The 26,005-nt window shown below is 30.4% G+C and overlaps 1 protein-coding gene across 8 annotated transcripts in view; it reads right to left on the bottom strand.

Annotated features, from left to right (window-relative positions):
• Nucleotides 1–26,005, bottom strand: part of Shal (Potassium voltage-gated channel protein Shal) — a 303,578-nt gene that overhangs the window by 86,671 nt on the left and 190,902 nt on the right. For 2 of the 8 annotated variants that reach the window (XR_012756116.1, XR_012756117.1), the window contains one exon: nt 21,106–21,193. The exons of the other annotated variants lie outside the window; for them this stretch is intronic. The gene's annotated coding sequence lies outside the window, so the exon portion shown is untranslated. The remainder of the gene's footprint in view (nt 1–21,105; nt 21,194–26,005) is intronic. 8 annotated transcript variants of the gene reach the window in all.

Raw genomic sequence — 26,005 nt, 5'->3', positions numbered from 1 at the left:
GTAATGGAGATAAGTAGCGTAAGGAATTAAATTTTAAGGTAGAACACGATATACTAGCAGTAGCGGAATTTTGTTAAAAAAGTTATCAAAAGCGGATTGGTACTAATCAGGAGAGATTTTATGCAGATTACGTTAAGTAAGGTGTCGGTAACAAAGTATAAATTTAGAAATGAGAAGAAATTAAATAAATTATTTTATCGAGTGCTACTCTTTATAGCAGCAAAACGTGTATAATAAGAAAATCAGAAAAACAGAAAGATGTTTTTGAAATTTGTTGTAGGAAAATGTTGAAAACTTAATGGGATATGAAATAAAGATGAACTGCAATACATTGGAGAAGAGAATAATTTGCATCGGAGTATTCTAAAAGATCAAAAGTGGTGGTCTGTATATTAATGCATCTAGAGACAGAGATTTGCTTCCAGAAGGTTTAAACTATAAAAACAAGACGAAGATTAGAATATATGAAATAGTTGAGGATACACGGTAGAGACTTGCTGTGGCTGAGAAATTGGCGCAAAAAGATGTATGAAAAACCCAAATTTATGTGAAACAGAGATTTACACAGAAAACTAAAACGTGTGAAAATAAAGTAATATCGCCCCTATTTTTAAGAAAGTCTTGCCGTATTTTAATATAAGTATATGAAATAAAATGAATCAAAACATACGTAGTACATTGCAACCGTGATTAATAGCGAATCTTGTATTTTCTCCCGTTAACGGCAGAGCGCACCACCGGACTACCGATCACAATGTCAGTTTGTTTTTGGCGTATTGCCAAATCTTATGTTAGTCAAGGCTTTAGGATATTATACACAACGATCTAATTTTAGAAAATATTAAGTTACATTACATTATGACGACATATCTTTATCGATATTAACTCGTCATTAAAAATTATTGTAATAAGTTTTTATTCTGAAATATAAGTATAAATTTAATAAAACGATATGAAATAAAACGATTTTGAATCTGTTTTTATACTATTGATTATAGTAAACCCGATGTATCCGTTTCGTTTTGAAATCGTATTCTTTTAAATCTAATAAAAATACAGGTTAGCCGATACTATAATTCCCGGTTAATAAGGATTGCTTCCTCGATTTCTTCGTAACGTTTCGATATCGAAACGTCAGAATCGATAATCTATTTTTAACTACAAGTCCATATTTAGCGTCGGTACGGATGGGTGCGTTAATGTATTGCAGTTTCATGTACGTGTTTGTGCATGCTAGTTACTGTTGATCGAATACGATAACGGATGAGTTAATGTAATCGACGACGGGTAGATGAAACGTCGGCAGTAAAAGTTATATGAATAGCCGAGATACGATTCAATTTGGCTATAGCTTTCATTGTGAAGAGAGAAGGCGCACTTCCCTGTGCTGTCATCAATTTGAAAAGGAGAGGAGTAAATTGCCCCCTGTCGTATAAATTATACGTTCTCTCTAGGAAAAGTGTTTAGGCCGGTGTTAGAATCACGGGATATATATTATTCAGAACGAAATCTATCCTACGTTATATTGTCTGTTTAAGTATATATAATAGATTTAATCTTGCGTTATAATAATTTATACTACACAAATCCTTCCTTTGAAGGTTTCATGAACATTTTGATAGCCAAAAACTTGTGAAACATTAAACTGAAATTTATTTAACTTTTCTAGCTTATCGTTTCTTTAAATTAAATATCCATCTTTGAAATCTTATATTTGTATTTTACGCTACAGTTCTGTTTTATGAAAACGTTTTTTTTCATTTCTTCTATCAGGATGGGGTTTTCAAGAAAAAATTAAAAAAATTTAAATTCGGTAAAACTTTGCGTCTAATCTTTGAAAACTGTTACGTGGAAGTTGTACCTTTAACATGTTATTTATATATTTGTCCCTCATTTACTCTTCCGTGACAAATCTTACAATAAAAATTACGACACAATAAATTTACGTCATTAAGTTTACCCACGTTTTAGTTTAAAAAAATAAATGTCTTCTTTTTGTAATTATTCATTCTTATGTAAGCCTTTTAATTTATTTTATTAAGTTTTATCGACTGTTATGTTCATTAACCTCTAAACTCTTACAAACATCTTTATACAACCAAAACAAAACTTCGTCCGGTACGGTGTAACTTCGGAAATTGATGGAACAAATTTATTGAATGTAGTCTCGGCTGTCAGTAATTTAGCTAACTATCCATTCTTTTATTCAGGATCGTACATTCTGAAACGGTGCAGGTGTTGTTAAACCGCCCGGTTTTAAGGTACGCAGAATAATATCACGTAAGACCACAAAATTTCGATTGATTTTTATTCATTTTTTAATATTATTGTTTATCGTAAATGGTGATCAGGTAAACCCCGTTTAACATTTTATTACACTTTCAAGTTTAAGAGTTAACATAAATTTACCTTTTAGTGTGATCTTTATATTAATAAAGTCAGTTCCCAACATCCAAATTTTACATTATATCAGTCGTTTATATTATTGCGGATGCGTTTGAAATGTAACTTTAAATTCTGTAAAAAGTTAAAGATAATCGATCAGTTTTATTCCCCGACCACTTTTCTTAACAGATATTTTATTAAATCATTGTGATTTTACGAAGATGTGATCACAATAACAGCTATGCATGCCATATAATTACTTGACCGTTACTGTTATCCTTCTTTCTGTAGCGGCTAGTGTAGGTATTATTTTAAAAGAGTTATTACTTTTTTAATTTCAGTCGATTAATCGTGGTTATTTTTAATTATTTAACAACGTTTGAAAATAAACCGGTTACTCAAATTGAAAAAAAATGGCGTTCTTGACTGACATTGCTGCTACTTTAAAAATCACCATTATCTCAAAATGCTCAAATTGATAGAGGGAAATGAGAAACGTTATTAGCCGGTCATCAATACATAAGAAATGTTTTGCGCGTTTTATGTAGGTGTAGAGTTAGATTTAAGAAGTATCAAAAAGGATATCTTACATTACAAAATGTTTTTGAAGAAAAATTCGGTAATAAAATTAAAGCGTTCCTTTATTACATAAAAAGAAAAACTAAAAGTGTTTATTGTGATAAAATTAAAAAATACTAAAACAAAGCAGAAATATAAATTCTGGACTTACAGAACGGGCATTAAACGAGAAAAAATAAAAATAAATCCCGGAAAGGAGGGTTTTCTACAAAGAAGATGCTGTAAAATAAAAGAAAAGAGTAGTAACAGAAGAATTAAGGAAAAAGACCACTCAGATAACTGAAAAGTATTGTCAAGAAAGGAAGAAAAGAAATGAATGCTAAAAGTGTTAAACGTGGTGAATAGTTGGCCGAAACAAAAAAAAATTAAATTGCGTAATTTAAGGTAAAACTGTTGGTGTGAGGAGGGGTGGTAAAATAAGGCCGACTTTTTTTATTATTATGAAGCAAGTTATTAACTCATTGGCACGTGGTATAGTGCGGCTGGTATAGTTGTTAGTTTATATTTGGGATTTGATTAATTTTAACTGGAATTTTATTTCTAGTTTTACTGTTCGCTTTTTATTTTATAGATATTGTTTTCCTGGAAATAAACTGTGGTTTTGTTTAAATTTTTTTCAGACTTCGCCTTTCTCTCTTACTCATTTAGATTTTCTTCCTATAAAATGAATTAAAAACAAACTATGTTGCTTTTGAAATTTTTGAACATTATTTTATAAATTAGCGTTTAATTAGGACTGAAACAAGAATTTATATTAGGATTACATACTGTTTTTTTTTTTTTTTTTTTTTTTTTTTTTTTTTTTTTTTTTTATAAGATAGGAGAAATTGCATTCCTTACATTTCCCATTTCCTTCCTTCAGTTCAAATGGATCGATCTAATTTTCTTTTAAGTTTTATATTCTTTTCTTTTAAGCTTTTACACCAAAACCGTAGTAATAAACGAATTTATGAGTCGTAAATAAAATGAAACTTTTTAGTAGTAATTTTATTTTCAGGTAAAATGATTTAATCTTTTTTTTTATTTTCATGTAAAAGATAACAATCATGGATGTATGTCGGATCATTAGTGTATAACGCCAATGTTTACAAACGAATATCTGCAACTTATCAAAACTGAAAACAAAACTTTTTACGATTGAGAATTTCTTGTTAAAAAATATTTAAGTAGGTTTTACTGTTTCTCAGAAGTTGATAAAATTGAAAAAAAAAACTTAAAATTTTTGGATTTATCTTGAAAATGTGTTTTGCGTCCTTGTCAGAAGGCTTCGCTTTCTTGTACAAGCTTCGTTTCTATTTGTCTTGCAATATTTTGCACCTACTTTAAAGATTATTTTAAAAGTACAATCGTAAAATAGTAAAGGTACAACAAAAAAATGTATGTTTTGCATTTATTTTCGTTAGTTTTAGAGTTTTGTCCTACTACGCTATCGACTAATAGCGACAAAAGTTTTCAAGGTCGTATCCGTGAAGGTTTTATGAGGTTTTTGTGATAAACAGTTGTACTTTGTTTCGAATACTTTTATCGATTCGTTTTATCTTTTATTTTATTTTAACCTGTTTATCCTTGCTTACAGTCGAAGAGATAATTCTGTATTCGTATTTCTACAATTGAACGCGTTAATTTCTTCAGACGTAAATTTCTAATCTTATCGGTGTTTCTTGGGGAGATCTTAAATCGGGTATGTTATTCTTGTGCTTGAATTAATTGTTTTAACAATTAATGAAAATTAGAAATTTTAAAATGCTTGTCATATAGTGAAATTATCTAGATGCGCGGTCGTTTATATCAATTATATTATTTTGACTGTAGTAATAATAATACTAATAATGAATATTATTACCAACAGTTTTCTTCTTCCGTCAGTGAAAAACGTTTTTATTTTTACTTCACTGTTGTCTTTGCCTTTTTTAATATATTTGTTTATTGTTATACGAGTTAAATAATAAACTTAGGATAAAACCCTGTCTGCTTCCATTTATAAAATAGATAATTAAATTAAAAAATAATCGAAGTATCTCTTGACATAGTCGTTTAAAATATTTATTATAATGGAAAACGAAGCGGTTCTCGCTTATTCTTTATCGCTATATTTTACCTCATGCAGATTATTAACGGTGAATTTTATTTCAGCAGTGTATTTATAAATAATTCTGGGGGTCATCAATCATTTGGGCGGTGTGTTGCTGCATTCTGCTTCGTCCCGAGCTAATGATTTAACCTTAATATATTTACTACATCCTATATCTTCGGTTATCTGTTTTATATATTCCAATCTTGTTTTTCCTTTACAGTCCTTACCCTCTTCACATCCCTCCATTACGAAATTACCTAAAACTTGATGTCTTAATATGCGGCTTCCACATTCAATATAAAAAAGAAAAAAAAATCATACGCTAAAAACAAGAAACTCTGTACGATTTATTAAATCGTATTCGATAGTTTTATAATGTTTGTAGTAAAAAATGAGTAAAATGAGTAGTAAAAATCTTATCTTCCAATAGGAAGGTAACATTTTAAAGATTTTTTTTTCTTTTGAAGATTCTGTCGTGGAAACAAAGAATTCAGTGCGTTATTAACAGCTAGTTTTAGAATACACCTAACTGCCGAGTCTATTTTAAAATTCCTTTTGCTTATAATAATAAAATTTTGTTTTCTTTTTATTTTAAGTTTACCCTCTTTCTTCTGTATACTCATACTCTATGTAAAAAAGTATCCTACTTAGTACATTCTTTAAGGAAAAGTATGAAATAAAGTGAAATATGATCGATAAGCGCGGGTAAACAGAGAAAGGAAAGATTGAGAAAACATTTTATCATATAACTGGACGCCAGAATAAATTCGAAAAAAAAATTATAACGATTATTTTCTGCGTATTGATTATTATTACTTTTATATTCAATTTTTTTTAAATTCCTATTCAGAAAAATAAGGAGGTCCTTTGGTTCCGGATTCCGAGACTGATTTTAGGATTAGGTAGAAATTTATCGAAAAGAAATCTCCATCCACGATACGTTTAGCTTTTTAAAAGACACTGTAATTAATTAAAATTGCCTATGATTCGGGATGTTTTAATAATAATAATTGTAGATATATCACTGTACTTTTAATGTATTTTAAAAATTTTAATAACCTATAGTGTATTGAATCGTCAATGATAAACTTGAGTTTACCTCCACCGACCTTGTGATTCTTTTCGCTACTTATTTTAGATATAGTTATCTATTTTACCGACTTTTCGACGAAAAGTACGGTATTACTTTCTGTCGCTCGGTGGGAGCGGAGAGTGGAAATGAATTTTCTTCACGTTTTGAGGTATGAGCAGTTTAAAATACTATTCGCTTAAATTGTGGTTTCCTTATATATTTATTTACAGGCCGACGTATAAACGTTTACTACTCGAAAGTCTCCAAAACTACTCGATCAATTTCATCGAAATTGAAACATACTGTAGTAGTCTATCTGAAGTCGTGCGTGTGAAAATTCGATGAAGATCGGTCGAGTCGTTCTTGAGTTACGCTCAATTTAAGGTCGAAAAGATTTGAGCTGAGGAAGTTAGAAGCGCGGTTCGATACGATGCAACAAGTTGAAACGTTGACGTTTCTTTATCTGTTAGAGATATCGTTCGGCATATTCATGTAGCGTTACCTACTCAGGGTCATGATAACCGGGTATGTGTTTTTATCTAAGGGTTATTTTGCCGCGTAATGTTGAATTTTTCATTCGCGCTTTTGCAACGAGTTACAACAGTGAACGAGTTGAAACTTGATGCTTGCGCCTAGAGTTCAAACTTTTTCTTTTTTAAATTTTTGATTAGAATTAGTCGATACTTTTTGAAAAGGAAACAAAATAAATAATCGGTTTTCTCGAGGAGAACTGTGCAAGAATCTTTTATAGTTCGCTCTTTTCTTGCGTAAAGTTATCGGAACAGGAAAACTGAAAAGTTATTACTAATGATAATTATATCTACCGCAACTCGATTACGATCACCTAATAGGATGATCTGCTACTACAAATGATTATTTCTACAAGTAGAGTTGGAATTAAGCGCTAAATTGACCTCATAGCTTCTTTACAGAAAGCGAGATCATCGCTTTTATACGTAATTTCTAAAATTTTGTCCCCTTATAATATTAATAATATTCAATATGATATTATTTAGACCTACATATTAATTAATAACCGCCCGTAAAGTACTACGAGTATTTTACGGTTTACTTTTGTGATTTGTCGGTGAAAAAAAATTTGCTTAATATTTAAAATTTTGATAAAGAAGCACAGCCTGTAAACTTAAACATTTTTACTAACAGTATGGATCCTTAACAATAATTTTCTATAAATTAACAAGTTTTCGGTGATTTTAATAGTAAAATAAATCATTCCATTTTGATTTTAAAAAAAATCATTAAAAAATTAAGAAATTAGTTATTTGTGAGATGAAATAGTTACTTTGTGTGTGTGTGTGTGCGCGCGCACACACATACACAAATACACGCGCACGCGCGTGGTTGTATATATGCGTACGTGTGTGAAATCTGTGTCTTCGAGTGAGTAAATTTTTACTCCTAATTGAAGCATATATAAAGCTCTAAAAAGAATAATGGAACAACCCCATATTATTTTAACCCTCATAGATGTAGCTGGAACCAAAAGTCACACACACACACACACACACACACACACACAGTAGATCTACGTTCATGGATCTATAGTACAGACCTTTTAACGTAACAAATCTAATCTATTTGTTTAGGTTTCAGTTTGTTGAACGTTTAAGTTTTAAGTTATATTTTATCAGGTACGATAAACCTTATCAAGGATGATAACCTTAATTTAGAATTTTATTTGGGGCTCCTTATCTCTGAAGAAAACTCCTGGATATTTTATATGTAATCATCCAGTATACATTTTGATAGAGTATAGTAACTGATCCATAATAATTCCATAAAGTGTGGTCTAAACGTTTTCGTTATTTTGAGCGACATATTTCTTGGTGAATTGATAACTTTTTACATTTTTTAGTTTAGGATTCATTAAAATAATTGTTAAAATAGAATGTGTTTCACAAATTGCAATATGAAATTCTGTCCGAAAACTTCATTCTAGCCTAGACAAACCGGTTTTAAAAAAATTCTTTTAAGATGGATTTTAACCAAAAATTACATGAAATAAAAGATTGGACCTGTTTTTCTATAACATAGTTTTGAATTCCGTTTATCTCCTAGGATGATTTTCGAAAATATTTTTCGTTTTCTTACTCTCGGTAAAATAATAAAACAATTTAAGAAAGTACGACTTAATAAAATATTCCACGTGCAGGTCTTTTATAGACTCTCTTCCTCTCTATACAGCGTAATTTCCATATCTAAATAGCGACCGCGAAAAAATATAACTAAGAAACCTTTAATTGAAAAGATAACTTAAAAATCTTATTCCTAACCGAAACTACATTTGTTGTTAGTGGATATATTTGATGGAACATTTTACAGGCTGTAAAATTTTGTTTATAATAAAAATTTGTTAATAAATTTTGTTTATATTTTGTTTTTTGTTAGAAGTAACGGATAAATTAAACTTTTCAACGAAAATCACTCGTTGTGTGATAACGGCATAAAATATTAAAGCGCAAACAGCCTAAACAGAGATTAGCTCTTTTCGTTAAAAAATGTCCATAACAGAAAAATATTTATCTTTGAAAAACTCAGACGTGTTTACAAAATAGAGTTTCATTTTTTTCTGGTTTTATTCTGTAGTTAATTATAAAATTATATGCTTTGAGCATCGATGGGACTGAAGGATCGCTTTTTCGTGTAAATAATCGGGAGATCGAGGTCTAACCGTACCGGTTAAATTTTAACAATTCTCGATTTTGTCTTCCGGTTATTTTGTCGTTGAGATTCGAATTAAAAACTTTCGGGGGAACATATAATATAATTTGTCCAGCTTTATTTAGTTGCCTTCCGCGGTTTAGTAATGAATCCCAACCAAAAAAAAAATAACTGAACCGGGCATGTCACTTACGGATTATCATATGAGTCATTCATCGGTACAAAACTATTTTAAAAATATATTAAAATAGACATCAAAATGAGTTTACAAATGAGTTCCCTCCAAAAATACCGATAAATTTAAATTCTACAGTAATTTTTGTGACGTTTTAAATAGAAGCGGCTCATTTATAAACATCGTTTATTACTTGTAGGCGTACCAAGGCTTACCCTGCTGATCACAGTCCGAGAAATACGGAATTTTTTCAATAAAATTGCACAGGTGCTGTTTACTCAAAGTTAATGGGCTAAAATATTTTCGTAATCGGGGCTACAATTTTTATATCCGGTTCCTCATAACCGCAATATCTTACCGCTATGTCACCGTTTTAGATTTTTAAAATTTTAATTTACGGGGTAAAGCTACATTCGGATAAAGTAAACTCGATGAGTATCTAAACGTTCTGGATTAACAGTTAAATGTATTAAGTTAAAAACCATTGTAAATAAATTTCCCTCGGCAAATACGTTTTTAGTTATGTGCTCCCGCATACGATTAATTGAGAAAAATATTATATTCGTGTAAAAGTTTATTTTTATTCAAACCCAAAGGTTTAATAATTTATTTTGTTCGTGATTTAATTTAGTTCGTGATTTAATTTTATTTTAATTAATATCTTTTTTAGATTCTATAAAAAGTTTTAAAAAATAAACGAAAACTTACGTGCGTTAATTTCATTTTGGTAACCGACTGGCATCTAGAGGATAATCGGTCGGTCACCTTGTTATCTAAATAAAAAATCAATAAAAATTCACCTCTACGAAAGAAGTAAATAAAAATTATTTATAAATTTAATAATAAAAGAAGCTGCAGCGATTGCATTTATATCGGAAATGTAGATTTATAAGGTAGTGTTTATGTCGTCAGCAGTTCAACATTTTTTCCTTCAGTTATTCTTTAAATCTATATTTTATAAAATATGTATAAAACTGCAATTGTTTTTTTTTGTTTTTTTTTGTTTTGTTATTTATAATCAAGACATACATTGAAGACGTTTTCTTAACCATAATCTAAGATATAATTAAAAGTGAAAAGAGTGCCAGAGACAACAAAATCTGAAAGTAAATATTTTTCTTCCCAATTGATAAATACCTTTTTATTAATTTTATGAATATTTATAGTGTCAATTTTTTTTATTTATGGCACTTCTGCATTGATTTTTTATGTTTTATTTAAATCTGATGTTTATATAAATATCACATACACTTAATTTTTAGAGTATGATTTTTATCTCACTTCTTTTACTTTCCCGTCTATAAAGCAGCTATGTAGAAGGGAAAGTATGGTGATCGGTCAAAATTGGGCATATCCGATTTTCACCGAATCTTGACGAACTGACTTCTAAGGACCCCAGAAAATCGAAAAATTGCATCGAAATTTCCGCGACAAAATGTGCGTACGTATGTATGTCGGAGTGTAAATCGCCTTATATATCCGGAATTACTTGACCGATTTCCCCCAAATTTGGTCAGATTAATTCTATAAATGGGGCATTGATGCTACAACATTTGCAATTCAAAAGGTCAAGGGGTGGGAGTTACAGGGAAAAAACGAATTTATCTCCAGATTTTGCATAATTAAGGTTATATTTTATTTGATAATTTTATGAATATTAAAAAGTAAACAACTTTTGTAAAAACATTTTTTGCTAAATTTCACCCCGATCCCTAAAAATAGTTTTAATTTTGAAGAGTTATAAAAGCCAGTACAAGGGGTGATTTTCGTTGCATTTTTTTTAAATATTTTTGTGAAAAATTATTAAAAAAAAACATCTTTTGTGTAAAAATCTTTTTGCTAAATTGCACCTCCACTCCAAAAAGTAGTAATAATTTTAAAACGTTGTAGAAGGCAGTACAGTGGATCTTTTTCGATGCAGTTTTTCTTTTAGCATCTCGTTGGATCCACAAATTTGTTCCCCATCAAAATGGGGTCTTAACCAAGCCACCCCCCTTACACATCCCAGATCGCACTTAGCGGCCGGACTACTGCTATAGTCGTCTGCTATGTTGTGACGTCACCGGTGGGCGGTAGAATTAAATAAATGAATAATATTTAAAGTGTCAAAATTTATTTAAAGTGGCCACTAGTACCGCCACACCCGCGCAAATGAAAATACGGTATCGAGTGCGTTTTAGTTAGAATAATTGAATTAAATAAACAAAAAATATTGAATTTAAAAAATGATAAATATTTTAAATTGAGTTGTGTGTGTAAGCTGTGCATCAGAAAAAAGCCGCGTGACGGGAAAGTCCTAAAACTGTGTTCTCAGCTTCATTTTTTATATTTTGTTGTTATTGAATGTATTAATCGTTAACCTACGAGATATATAGAATAGTTACCATATATCGCCGACCAGTGTAAATGAAATTTGTAAGCTGGTATCTGCGTGGCGTTTCACAGGTTATTGAAGTCTTTGCTATTGCGCGTGCGTGACCAGTTAGTACTATTCCAAACCGTAAATCGATTTGTCATAGTTTTCTGTTTTGGGACTCGACTGAACCGTTTCGATAGATACAGCGATTTTAGTATCGTGCTAACATAACTTTGATTGATTAAATGAAAAAAATGTCAATAACTCTTTCTTGATTAACCAGAAGTTTAAAGAAATATTTTTTTGAAATTCTAAAGATAAAAAATGAGTTTATAGAAAAAAGAAAGAAGAATGATCGAAACCGTGTAAAAAGGAAGATTAAGTCACGTAAATGAAATAATCTATCTTTCATGGAATGAAGATACTATAAAAATTTGAAGGTACCTCTTTAACCATGAATAATTTCTCATATTTGATAGTGTCGTCACGTAAATTATATTAAATAATTTTTTATAACGTTTACGGTCGGTTTTTGGTTTGAGTTTTTGGGAATTTATACAAAGAAAGAGGTAAGGAAGGCTATTATTGAACTAAGACAGCAACGATAAAAGCTCAAGGACTGTTTGCGAAAACCGACAATTTAAAATTAGATTGCCCGTTTCAATTATTAAAAAATAATCAGAGTATATAAAATAAAGGGAAATAATTAAAAACAAATAAACACAAAAATTGTTTAAAAAACGTAATACTTTTAAAAACTATTTAAACGGGTTTAAAACGGCTTTAAAACCATCGTTATTTTAAAATCCATTTAAACTGTGTATCTACCGTACAATAAAAACTATTTTTTACTGTTTGATAAAAAAATAAAATATAGATCGGCTTAGCTTTGGACTATCCAAAATACACTCTACTGCACTTAAATTTTCATTTGTACTGTACCGTCCACAGATAAGTTTTATCTGTGAATATATACATATATCTTTTTCACTTGTGGAATATAGTGCGGTTCTTGAGCGTTTCTCCTTTCTGTTCTATTTTACTAATTATAAACGCATATAAACTCGCATAAGTTATATTATACATCTATATTAATAGATTGATTTTCTGTCTGTTAGAGCATCACAACTGAACTGCCAACCGAATTTGACGTAACTCACAAAATAGAGGCGTCATCTTGATCCTGGATTGGTTTTTATCCCGTTAAAAGTTTTTTAATGTTTCCAGCCGCCTAAAAAAAGAGGGGAATTCAAAATTCGAAGCTTCACGGCTCATATTTTCGGTGTAAGTACGCCGTACGACTTTCTTGTTGATTCCTACATTTCGAATCCATTAAGCTCTCTGGGCCACATAATTAAGGAGGGGGTGCTTCAAATTTCAAAAAAATACTGGACCGGTTGATCTAATACCTCGCATAAAATATTTCTTATGTAAGAAGTACTTATTACGTTTATCGTAATCATGATAATATTTATATTATACTTATTATATTACACTATATCGTAATTACGGTGTAAAATACTTTTCTAAGCCCGGTTTAACAAGACTTCTTTGTGAATTCGTAGAAATATCTGTAATACAGAGGATGGAGGACTAGGGCGAAGCCGGGTATGCAGCTAGTAATTTGTATAATTTATATGAATTAGAACGATAATTTTCTTTTTTTTGCAACATGAATACTTAGTTGTTAATTTTACACGTTGAAGAGTAAAATCATATAGTTTAACACTGTTTATTATAATAGATTACAACAATGAGTTAAGACGTTTTCCAATACCGATTTAATTTTAAATTTTCCTAATCGTTTTTATGTATTTAACGTTAGTTTTATAACGCAAGAACCGGTTATTATTTAAAAAATTCTAAAGTTTTACCTAACAAATCACGATAGCGTGCATTAATAAATATATTCAAAGGTTCACGTGGCTGTTTGCATGTGATCGTACGAAATCGTATAGAATGATGAATTTTTTACTTTCCCGTCTGGGTAGAGCTATAGCTCTAAAAGGGAAAGTATTTTAGTCGGTCCGATTTAGGCATATGCGGTTTTCATCGGATCCTGACGTTTCGACACCTAAGGAACCCAAAAAGCCGGACAGAAATTTTCCGGATGTTAATGTTCGTATGTGTGTGTGTGTTCGGCATCGGCATCTAAATCGCCTTGTACCACCAGAACAACTGGAACGATTTTGACCAAACTTGGTCAGATTACTTCTATATATGCGGCACTAATTCCATAAAATTTTCAACTTAAAAGGACAAGGCGGTGAGGCTGTATAGCAAAGTCACCTTCAGTATCTGAAGATTTCGCCTAATTAAGTTCATATTTTTCTTAGGAACATTTGTTAACGATTAAAAAACAACTATTTTGCAAAATCGCACCCCTACCCCAAAAAACGCTCTTGTATTCGTCTGCTATGTTGTGATGTTTCAGGTAAGCGGTAAAATTAAACAAATGAATGATATTTAAAATGTAAAAAATTAACTTCTTGAACTCGATCGCCCGATCAACTCGGTACCTGATACTTTAAGCCTCGCGGCTACACCAGTCTGACCGTATAAGCGAAATTTGTTTCACATAAGTTGCAAAATTACATTAGTTTAGTTAGTGCCAACATCGCCGCTAGTACCGCCACATCCGCGCGAATTAAATACGGTATGCGCGCGCGCTACAGTTAGAATCATTGAATTAAAAACAAAACGAAAAAAATTATATTTAAATAAAATGATAAATATTTTAAATTAAGTTTTTTATGTAAGCCGTGCATCTAAAATAACCCACAGTTGTCAGATTTCTATATTTGTTTGGATGTGGAAATTTTGGCACGATAGTTAACGTAACAATGAAAACTAATCGTATTTGGAATTTTTTATCCATCCGAGCTTTTGTCAATAGATAAAATCGTTGGATTTTAAGTTCATCGAGTTAGTTATTGATTTATGAACAGCGGCTTATAGAAGAAAGAATTCAACACGTTGCTAGTGTAAACCGTCTAATCAAGTTCCAAAAAAATAAAGTTATTCATCAAACGATTCCGTGCGCTTGGAAACAAAAGAACGGGTTGATCCAAACACAAATAAATTTTTTCTTTATGAATACATCGTATCCATCAATGTTTTCGTTTCGTCTGCTATCGAAGTGATTCGAGAGGATCTAATAGTGGTTTGTGACAACTATTTGGTGAGATCTGTACACGGTAGACTCTGTTGCCTGTAACTATACGTACGTACCGGAAAGATGTAGACAGTTGGAGGGTATGTAATTTCGTCACCTCGACCGTTCATGAAACTTCATATATTATCAGAAATTTAGTTTATTGTACCCGCTGTGAGTTTAGCTGTGTGCGACTAGTCTGCTGAATTCAAACCTAATAACACTACATGTACGTGAATATTGGTGTTTCCTGAAGCTTATTAATGTACGCCGAGTAAACAGTAGATACAATAAAATAACACTATTCTACAACAATAGCTAATTAAAATAATTAATTCTTATTTTACAGCGTACATTATATAGTTATTAAAATTATTCCTAAAAGGAATACACCTATGCGGTGGTTTATAACGTTCATATTGCTAAAATTTTATAAATACAGCAGTGCAGCCGAGAAGTACGCAGTATTTGAAGAGTAAAGCGGAAAATCGTAGAAATATGCTCAAAAACAACGCGAAATAAATTATTACTTTATGAATTAATAAAATTTACATTTATTAAAATAAAACTCATTTTAAATTTAATAAAGGTACATAAGTAGACAGCGAATTCGTATAAGATATTATATTACTTCGTCGCAGAACCATATGGATGAAAAATATTTGTTTCTGTAGTTCAGTTAACGAAAGAAAACACTTGAGTGTGAGAAGTAATAATTTTGTAGAAAAGAAAACTCCATAAAAATAAATATTATTCTGTGCAAAAGTATAACCTATTTTTTACCTTATTAAAATAAACTTCATTTAAATAAGAAGCTTGGAGTTTCTTTTTAAAAAAACGTTTATTTTCTAGTAATTTTTCTCGATAAAATTGATTTAATTTTACAGACAATATGTTTTTTTTTCTGTTTTAATATCGCTCGTAACGGTGAAAATTTGTTTTTTTAATGTGAAAAAAGATTCCAGTTTTTTTTAAAGGCCTAACATTGCTGAAATGTTAGGGGATTCAACTTGAAACTGATGAGGTAAAAATAAATATCTTATTTTTATTTACTACGTATTAAATACACATGCATTCCTATCGTAGTTTCATTATTATATTCACAATACATTTTTAAAAAAAGCTGACAACAAAGTTATAATACATCCCTGGTATTGGTTGTTTATTTTTATTTCGTGGAAAAATAATAATTAATGAAAATAAACAAAAAAAGTTAAGAAATGGATAATTTTTAACTTTGATCGGCTTCTCCATCCACATTATTGCACTCAAAGTATTCTTTTGGGTTACTTGCACTGCTACTAGGCCTAGGAAGGTATTAAAAAAATTCGGTTAAAAAATATGCGATAAATAAAAAGTTGGCTTTATCAATTTTTGGGGAGGGGAAGTTTTCGGGGAAAATATTTTTAAAGATGGTAAGATAGGAAGCAGGCACCTACTGAGCTTAATATAAAATGGGGTCATGTTTGCAATATTTTGAGAAGATTGACCCCAAAGAACTATCTACTTCACCCCCTGGAATATTGATCCCAAAATTTTACCAACATATTGCCCCGTATACACGAGTTTCTTTAAACATTTCATCAAAATCGATTTATCTAGTTAAAGGTTATTAAGCTTCAAACACACCAATGGTTAATGATCGTACGAAAGTACATATGTACTTTCGTACGATCATTACTCCCCACTTCTTCTTCTTTTTTTGGGATTGCCGGGTCATGAAATGTCGAGAATTGAAAAAACCCGTACCTTATGATTTTACTGATTACCATATTTTCCTTCTTTCAGCATACCTCTAGAGCTGTGATGACAGGAAAGTATAAATATTTATCGAGATTACAGAGCTTGGAAGTCTCATACTGAAAAAGGCGTAAAAATAAACGGTTTTATATTATGTATAAATCATATGTTTCTTAATTAAAAACGTTTTTAATAAAATGATGAGAAAAATTTTACTTTGGAATATAACAGGATTTTTTATCACGGCTTTTTAAAAAATCAACATAGCCTCATACCTAGACGCTTTTTTCGTTACACAGACTGTAGCGAGTGGTTTTTTACTTATTGATTAGATCATGACATAAATTTTATTTAGAATTAGTCTAAACTGCAATATAACACAGTTAAAAAAAAAAAAATTCAAACATGGAAAACTGGAAACTAACATAGCGATAAAAATTACGTGATAATTTAATGAAAACAAATAAAATTGAGTTAACGCTCAAAAAAGATACACGCCTTTTGCGCGATGCGCAAACGAATAGGTTTTTTAAAAAGCATTAAAGAAGAAGTAATGATAAGAAATATTATAGTTTTTTTATAACTAAAAATTTGAAAAACTTACACAAGTTAACAAAAATGTTTTGTATATAATTAACAAATATTGAAGGATAAGCGCATGTACAAACATTTTCGTCTAATTGTAATCAAATACGGCTTAATGTGTAAATTAAGAATCGTTGTTCAACTCGTAACTCAAAAGAAACCGTATCTGATTTAGAAAAATAACATTGGACAAGTATATCAAATGTTTCAGACTCTTCTTTTTTTAAAGTAAAAAATACCCTTCTGTCACAAGAAGAAAATAATTTCGTAAGAGAAGTATTTTTTGATATTAGTAGCTAATAGATTCCATACACGTTTTTAAAAAACTTACAACGATTTTGACTAACTTTCCCGGCATTTATACAAAGCTTAAAATTTAACCAAATAATTTACGATACATCTTGAAACATACGTTAAATAATAACATTTAGGGCCGTTTGGAAAATACTTAATAGTTTTAAAAATTTACTCAGTATCCTTGCTATACAGATTTCAAACTATTCCCATTCTGATATCGACTATTTTAGAAAACTTTAAAAAGAAGTTTCTTTTCAATAGATTTGAGGAGTAAAAGTTAGGGGAGTATTTAAAAGTTGAAAATTGTTGCCATTCTTATGTCTACTTACAAAGAAAGGAAAAATAAAGATCTCGAGTTAAAAATATCAAAGGTTAATAGTCAAAAGTTATAAAAATTAAAAAAAAAGCAACTGTTTGTAAGGAGGATAATTGAAGTTTTATATTTCTTCATTAAAATAATTTAAAAAATATATATACATATTTCTAATGCGATTATCTTTTATAAGTTTAAAAATACTCACGAGTAAAATACGTGAGTCTAACTTCCTTATACATATTTTTTCTTCCTAAATATATCACCAGCCCACCCTTAATCGAATTTTTTTCAATCAACTTACCAGAATCGATCCTCATATAATCAAGTTACCGCATCGAATTTAATAGTCGCTAGTCAAATCGTTCTTGAGATTTAAACCCAAACATAGCGAACATAAATCCAAATGTACAGAATTTTTAACTTGATTAATTTATTAATCTTGAAGAACCGAGGTGATTTCAACATTTTTGAAAATTAGATAAATTCGGTGGACGCTTTTTGAATGATTCTCCTCATACTATCATAGACAAAACGAAATATTAATTAAATGTGAAATATTTATATATCTGTGTAAAAAATCTAGATCGTGTATCAGTGCGATATATCATTTAACTTTTCATTTTTTCTGTCCTGTATGTGATACGTGTTTGGTCTTAATTTATTAACTTTCTTCACCGTCTCGCTTAAAAATAAAATAAAATCAAGTCCTTCAGTTTATTTCCCGACAAACATTCTGCATATCTTTCTACATATATATTCATACTATAGTACAACTATCGCTATGCAGTACTCATCAGTTCTTAAATATTGAAATAATTGAGCAAGCGCTTTCAAATATGTATAGTTATCTAAACTATAGAAACTATAGAAAACTATAGGGTAAACTATAGAAATATTTGGTAGGATTTTACACTGACATAAAGTTGCCAAAAAAGAATGCATTCCTTCAATTTCAATCTATGTAAAATTTTAACGATGAGATGAAATCCTTTGTTGACAGATCAGAAAAGAATTGATGGGAAATGAAATTAACCCTCTGATAAATTAACACGACTGCGAACCAGATTATTAAGGAACAAATTATTCGAAAAGACCGACATACATCGAACAGAAAAAGTATAAAATTCTTACCGGATTAGGTCTGCTTAAGTTCTGTAGTTTTGATTTCACTTACTGTGAGTTTTCCGTAGAATAATTTTGAAATATTATACCGATAAGTGTGTATTATATTTTAGTTAAAAATACACAGTTCTTTCTTTCTTCAGTTGTTTTAAAACATTAACACAAGACTTTTATCCGTATAATTAGTCGAAGTAGAAAGTTATATACTTGGAATCAGATCCACGACCTTTGTATTCTAAACTAATTTAGTTTTATAATAATAATGATAATAATATTATTATTAAAACTAAACTGAGCGCCCGTAACAAATTTAAGGCGTTGAACTCCTACGCGATCCACTTGATAATATGTAGCTTAGGAATTATTTTGCGGACGGAAACCGAGTCAAATGCAGTGAATCGCTTGGTTAGGACATTGTGTACGAAGGGTAGAACATACCATCCTTTGAGCTCGATGGAGAGATTTTATATGCCGAGAAGAATTAATGGACATGGTATCCTGGATGTGAATAATCTATACCAGTCACAGGCGAGCGAATCGCGGTATTTCTGCAAAAAGGCTAAGGATAGCATTCTGCATGATGCTGTAGAGAAAGGTGAAAATGCATTTACGTCTCTCAATTTGAAGAATATCGGTTTTGATCCGAAAGCAGAATTGTCACCTCTGATCTGAGAATTTCCAGTTGGAAAACTAAAGAACTCCACACGATTTTTCAGGACAGCTTTCCTGCTGTCCTGAAAAATGCTGATATTGATGACCTTGTCTCATAATGGTGGCTGCATAAGGGTGAAATATTCCCGGAAACGGTAGGATTTATGCTCGCAATTTAAGATCAGGTGGTGCCTAGTAGAAATTATAGGAAGTATATTTTAAAAGGCCGGATATTAGCGCATATAAATGTCGGATGTGTGAACAGTATTCAGAAAAATATAACATATTTTGAGTGCATGTTCAGTACTGGTGCCTAAGGAGTACACTAGGAGGTAACATATATCGCGAGAACAGTGCACCGGCAAATGCTTCGTGATCTCAATTTGTTCGATTCATGCCAGTGTTATTATATATACAAGTCGGAATATAATATTGAAACAGATAATTTCAAGATCTACTGGAACCGTACGATAGTGATAGAATAGTACATAATAGACCAGGCATTGTATACGTGGATAATTCTAAAAAAAGTTGTGTTTGTTGTCGATGTTGGTGTCTCGTTGTCCATCAATCATAGTAAAAAGGAAACGGACGGAAAAATGTACACTATTGGCAGATTAGATCAATAATATGTGGACCACACACATTGTCATTATAGTTCCGATTATAATTGGACCAGCGGGGGAAATTCCAAAGTCTTAAAGGACACTTTGATCGATTAGGTATACACCATGGAATAATACAACCGTTTTAATACTGGTGGCAAAGTATATAGTGAAAGCGGATGATCAGCGGACAATACTGATAACACAGCCATATTTCTTGCAGTGTAACTGCCGAAATGTGGTCCTTCCAGTCAATCTTACTCTGAAAGAAAATCAGATAATAATACTAATTGTATAAAGAACTGTAAAATGAAAATTTTTAAATGATGCAATTCTGATAAATTATTTTCCGGATTTATACCATCTTTTAGTTTTCCTAACAGAATGTATGTCCTAATTTAAATAGTTAATAACAAATATTTTGATATCATTATGCTTTATAAAATACAATATGTTTTATTATTTCTTAGAAGAGCTTACCTACGTAAAAAATATTTTTAAAAAACACTAAACAAAAAGATAAACATAAGTTTTTTTTCAAATAAATAAACTGATTTGTCTAAAAATGTTTTCTAAGTATGAAAATAAGAAATTTAAATTAAGAAATAAATTAATTTTAATAAGACATATTTAAATAAATATTATAATCTACAGAATATTTCAATTTTCGCTTCGTTCGTCGATCCGAACGGGGCTTCATTAACGGGCTATTTATGTTTAGGCCCTATGATAGAGGTCGCTTTCAACATCTCATCCATATTTATTCGTGCGATATAAAAAGTCGTTGGCGTTAGTTAATAATGAAATATTTCATCCTGCTAATAAATTCGCAGGAAAGATTGAAATATATTGAATAAATGATTTTTAATACTTTGACCTGTTTATACTTATTTTGAAAACGATTAACTCAAAATGCTAATTCGATCTGTATTTTTAAAGATAAAATCAGTTATATACTTTGTTATAAATAAAGATCATTCGTCAATCATTTTATATTTAAATGTATAAGAAAGGTTCTTAGGCTCCATTTACCAGAAGATGAACCGAATATATGAGCAAAGAGAACTCATTAAAACTACCAACCGGCTTGACAGAGCAAGGGAAGGAGCAGTCTACAGGTTACGTTTGGTTGTAGAGTGGGGAGAGCAGACCCGGAAAATCTTGCTGACGCATCATTATATTGGAGGAAGTGTCATAAATCTATGAGTATAACGTAGGTAAAATAATTTTTTAATTTTTCTTAAAAATAAGTAATCTATTTAAACAAATTACACAATGATTTTTAAATATACGTTTATTATTATATACAAACTTCTCGATGTAATCTGTCTCGGTAGACTTTTTAAATTCTTCATATCTTCCTTTTTTATGTTGCTATAAAATCTAGTATGTCATGTTATCTAAGAAAAAGAAATAATTACAGAATTAGCAAAGCGGTATAGGCAGCAGCGGAAAACTACAAAAAGTAATAAATAAAATATTGCACACGTGCACTATTGCAGCATGAAAGCAAATTTTCTGCGACCGATGTCTTGTCGCACAGGCCTTCTTACTAAAAAAAGTAATTATTAAAAACAAACATTAAAATGTATACACACAAATTCCCCGTCTTCAAAGATAAAAGTCTGTTGCATAAGTTTGCCAAAAGCTATCCCTTTGAAACAGCTGTGTGTTTGTCTAAATGTTTTTTAACACGGTCGTTTTACAAATTTTACGAGGATATTTGTGTAAATGAGTCAGAAAATTCAGCTTTACTACTCTAAAACAAATATGTCGGATATTATATTATTATTGAAAAAGGAAAATTTTAAAGTAGAAGGTGTAAGCCGGGTACTATTCCTGATTACATATTACACGAATAACATTTTCCCACCGTGAATAGCATAATATTTTATAAAAAGGTGTTACGAAAAGAGTAGAAAGTCGAGATGGATATAGAACGTAAAAATTCCATCGGAAATTTTTAATAATTACTAAAAAGAATATTCAAAAATCAAAATGAAAATGTTATTATTTTATTATTACATAAGTTATGAATATTGCCACAGGAATGAGTGTCGCCGTAATGAAATGTACTAGATGTATAAGGCTGTAAAATGGAAATCCACACTCGTATTTCTGCAGCTACTAGTAAGAAAAATATTTTAATAGGATTACTAGAGCTGGAGATAATAATTATTTTTTAACAAATGAAACGACGTTTTACTACGGTAAAGATGAAAGTGCATATTTTAAATACGCATTAAATATATGTTCTGCAAAATAATCTTGTTAAACATTGTGTAAACAGAAAATACTATAAACTGTGTTTTGCCGAATTACTATTACACGTAAGTAATCCGTTTATTTCTGGTTAAACGAGTTCTTAATGAAATAATGTAAAACAGAATAGGATTTATGTTTTTTTCCTAACAGTTAATTACAAATTACAGCATCTCAAATTATAATACAAAACATTTTTGAAAGATGTAAACATTAATTCATTACTAGATTATACAATTAATCAAGAAGCGTGAAAGTAAGTTGGATGAAGGAACAACCATTTAATAAAGCAGATTATAAATAACTGTTTCATTGTATCCTTAAAGACTGTTGTCCATTTTATCGAAACAGTTGCCTTTTCAGAGCTGCAGTTTTACAAGAATAGATATTTTTCTTTGCGTTTCGTCCTTTTATGAAGGCTTTAAGTAGTTTTAATTTAATTCATAGTTTTAGCTCTATGCTAAAGTTTCGTGAATTGGAATCTTTTAATAAATTTTTCATATATTTGTGAACATATATACTAGTTTGCGCGCGCGCGGGTGTATATATAAAATGTAGAATGTTGTCCGTAAGGTGGTGCCCTGAATTCAACTAGTGGAAGTTCAAGGATCTACTACGCTAATTTTTTTAAAGTGGTTTAAGCTTACTGCTTTCTTTGTATAGTTACAAATTCCGATCGTTTTTAACGATATTTATGTACAACCTGTAATGGAGTTCAGCTATCAATATACTGTTGTAGATGCAGCAGAACAACATTGCCTTTGTCCGTTTCAAAGCAGTTTTGCCTTCCCGTTGCAGTTACAACTCCCGGCTGTTTTGAAACAGGTGTTTACCCGCAATTTCTTTATTATAACTTTTGCGGTACCGTGACCACGGTTTTAACAGTCATAATTTTACTTTTATTTCTTCCTGTTTTTGCCCTAACTTACATATTAACGAGTAAAGTAGGTCTTATTATTTGTTTCGACTTTAATCGAGCAAGACGTACTCATAAACGTATAAATCAAGCGGAGTTAAAAAATGTACAACTCTTAAAATAAAAAAGGATAAATAATAACATATACATGTAAATATTTCCCGAAGGACGAAACGTCAATATATGAATGCCATATTCCATTCCAGAAATGACTAGGGAACGCACCCCGGGATTACATGTCCCAGTTTAGTAATAAATCTAATCGAACGACGAAATTTAATTAAGGTTTTCTCATTTAGTTTAGGACGGTTGTTTTAATAAAAAAACCTAGTTAATAGGAATAACTGAGGTTTTTTACTAATCATATATATATATATATATATATATATATAATTTTTTACTAATCATATATATATATATATATATATATATATATATATATATATATGAATATTTGTTAATTTGTCACGAATGCGTTCCTATACCATTCATCCGATTGCATTGAAACTTTGGTGAGTTGTGCCCGTGCCCGCGAAGGTTTCAGAATTAGTTTGGACCCGCTAGGTGGCGCTGGGGTCGAAATATTTCGAAAAATTTTTTTTATCGTCCGATGCTCATATTCAGAATATATATTAGATACGTAAAAATAAATATTTTTTGTAGGTTAGATTTTGTGAAGTTCCGTAATGTTCAGTTTTTTTAATGTTTTATCATTTTCATTTGTGTTCAAATAATCTACATATATATATACTAAATCTTATACCAAATCTAGCAATGGCAAAGCATTGCCGGATCAGCTAGTAATTATTAAATTTCATAGTTTTGTTGAATTGTCAGTTATTTCCAATAAGTCAAAGAAATGATCTTATAATTTAACTTTCACAATCATTTTATTCGACCATTACGTTTTAAGGCTGCATCGATTTCATTGAAACTTAGTCGGAATTTTGTTTCCCTATGAAATAAATCGTTAACCTAGTTAAGTCGTTAATCGTCCAAGCTATCAAAGTTAATTCTCATTCTATAAATTGTTATGCGTGAAATCGATTGCAATCATATTAAAGAATATTTGTTCCAAACCTTGATTTTTAACGCTCTAGAAATAATCTGATCGATAATAGAATCTACTCATCTTTATAGCTATTAAGATAGTAATCGATGTTCACAAACTACTAAAGCAATTATAAAATCTAGATATTCACTAAGAAATCTCCGTGAAATACCTAAATACAATTTATGGAACCCACAGAATTATTTGAAAAACTACAAACGAATTTACGCTAAAGTTATCCGTACTGTTAAAGATTAATCCTAATTTTATCGTATGATAATTTCATATCTAATTCAAACAATAAATCTAAAACCATTTGGGCAGTTATCAAAAGTGAAAGCGGGTTGGAAAAAAAGCAAGTCAAATTACTTCAAAAAAATGCAGGACTCGACTTCCGTTACCTCATCCTTTATTAAAATTTCTTTTCCAGTATTAATAATATTGATCCGTGTCATATAAAGTCATTCACCTTGAATAGTTTTGTTGATTAATCGGTATTTTTATATCCTGCCGATACCCAGGAAGTTAAAACTTGTATTTTAAATATAAAGAGTAAATATTCCGTCGGGATAGATGATATTCCAGATAGTATTTTAAAAGATGTTGTAGGTTCTACTGTTTTCCACCTTACAAATTTAATTAATGAATCTTAGCAACGGAGTTTTCTCTACGTGACTTAAGATTTCTGTTGTTAACAAGGAGAGGTCCTTAAGAAAGGTTCGACACTTGATTAACCAAGTTATAGTCCAATTTCGTTATCGTCTATATTTTCTAAAGTATATGAAGAAAATTGTGAAAATCGACTTTTAACTTTTCTTGAAAAGCATACCATATTAACCTAAATTCAGCACGGTTTTAGGAAAAGAATGACTACTGACAAAGCCATTTCCCAGTTTTTATAAACTAGTTATAAGTTTTTACTTAACTCCCATTTGTTATCTGCAGATAACGAAAAGATCCATTTTTAATTTTTCGCTATCTCAGTTAAGCATTCAATTTAGTTCTACATTTTACTAATGAAAAAATTAGTAGCTATAGTATTACAGGAGCTGCTTACAAATAGTTAAATTCATACCTTACCGACCGATTAGTAGTTCAAATTTAATCTTTTGATAATAATACACACGGAAATTGAGGTCCGCAGTTCAACATATAGAACCTGGAGCGCCTCAGGGACTGTTCTCAGTCTCTTGCTTTTTTGTTGCATAATCAATGACCTGCCTCAAAATATTTAACCATTCATTGTAACAGTTATGTGACAGTGTCGCAGACGTCACAATTATATCTATATCTGAAGATACTTATTTAAAAGGAACTGAAAACTGAACGATAACAACTCAAAAAATTATTCACTGGATGGATTGTAATCATCTAACTTTAAATACGGATAAAACTCTTGCATTATGTTTTTCAGGTAGACATAACATTGCCGAAATTTTGTTTAACACGGCTTGAATTCCCATTAATGATAACGGTAATATTTCTGTCGTTTGCAAAACGAAATGTCTGGGTGTTTCATTAGATGAAAGTCCTCAAATCGAATTCGTCTGTAAGAAAATCAAGCTGTACTGTTTTCTTCTGAAGCCCCTTAATTAAACCTTAAGCTTGCCATCATTATTAAATATTTATCATTCCCACTTTTATTCTCGTGTAAAGAAAGTTTCTATATAGCAACTTTGGGAACACTTACACCAAGTAGCTATGACAACTGCTCCCTACCAGTTATGTAATATGTACGCGTCACTATGGAAAGTACACCTACCTATCCTATTGAGAACGATTCTTCCATTAAAAATACTATAGCGGAAAACGATTATTCCATCGGTGGGAGGATAAGAAAGAGGTACGATGAATGTTCTTTGAAACAGGCAGGATCATTTATCAGAATTATAAAAACTTTTCAGTAAAATTTCAAATAAGAATACCTAAATTATTTAACCGTCAACACGTCTATTTTATCAGAACGGACAACGTTATGAAATT

Source organism: Lycorma delicatula, chromosome 4, assembly GCF_047948215.1.
Source record: "Lycorma delicatula isolate Av1 chromosome 4, ASM4794821v1, whole genome shotgun sequence".
NCBI lineage: Eukaryota > Metazoa > Arthropoda > Insecta > Hemiptera > Fulgoridae > Lycorma > Lycorma delicatula.
This window is presented reverse-complemented; position numbering and strand designations above follow the sequence as displayed.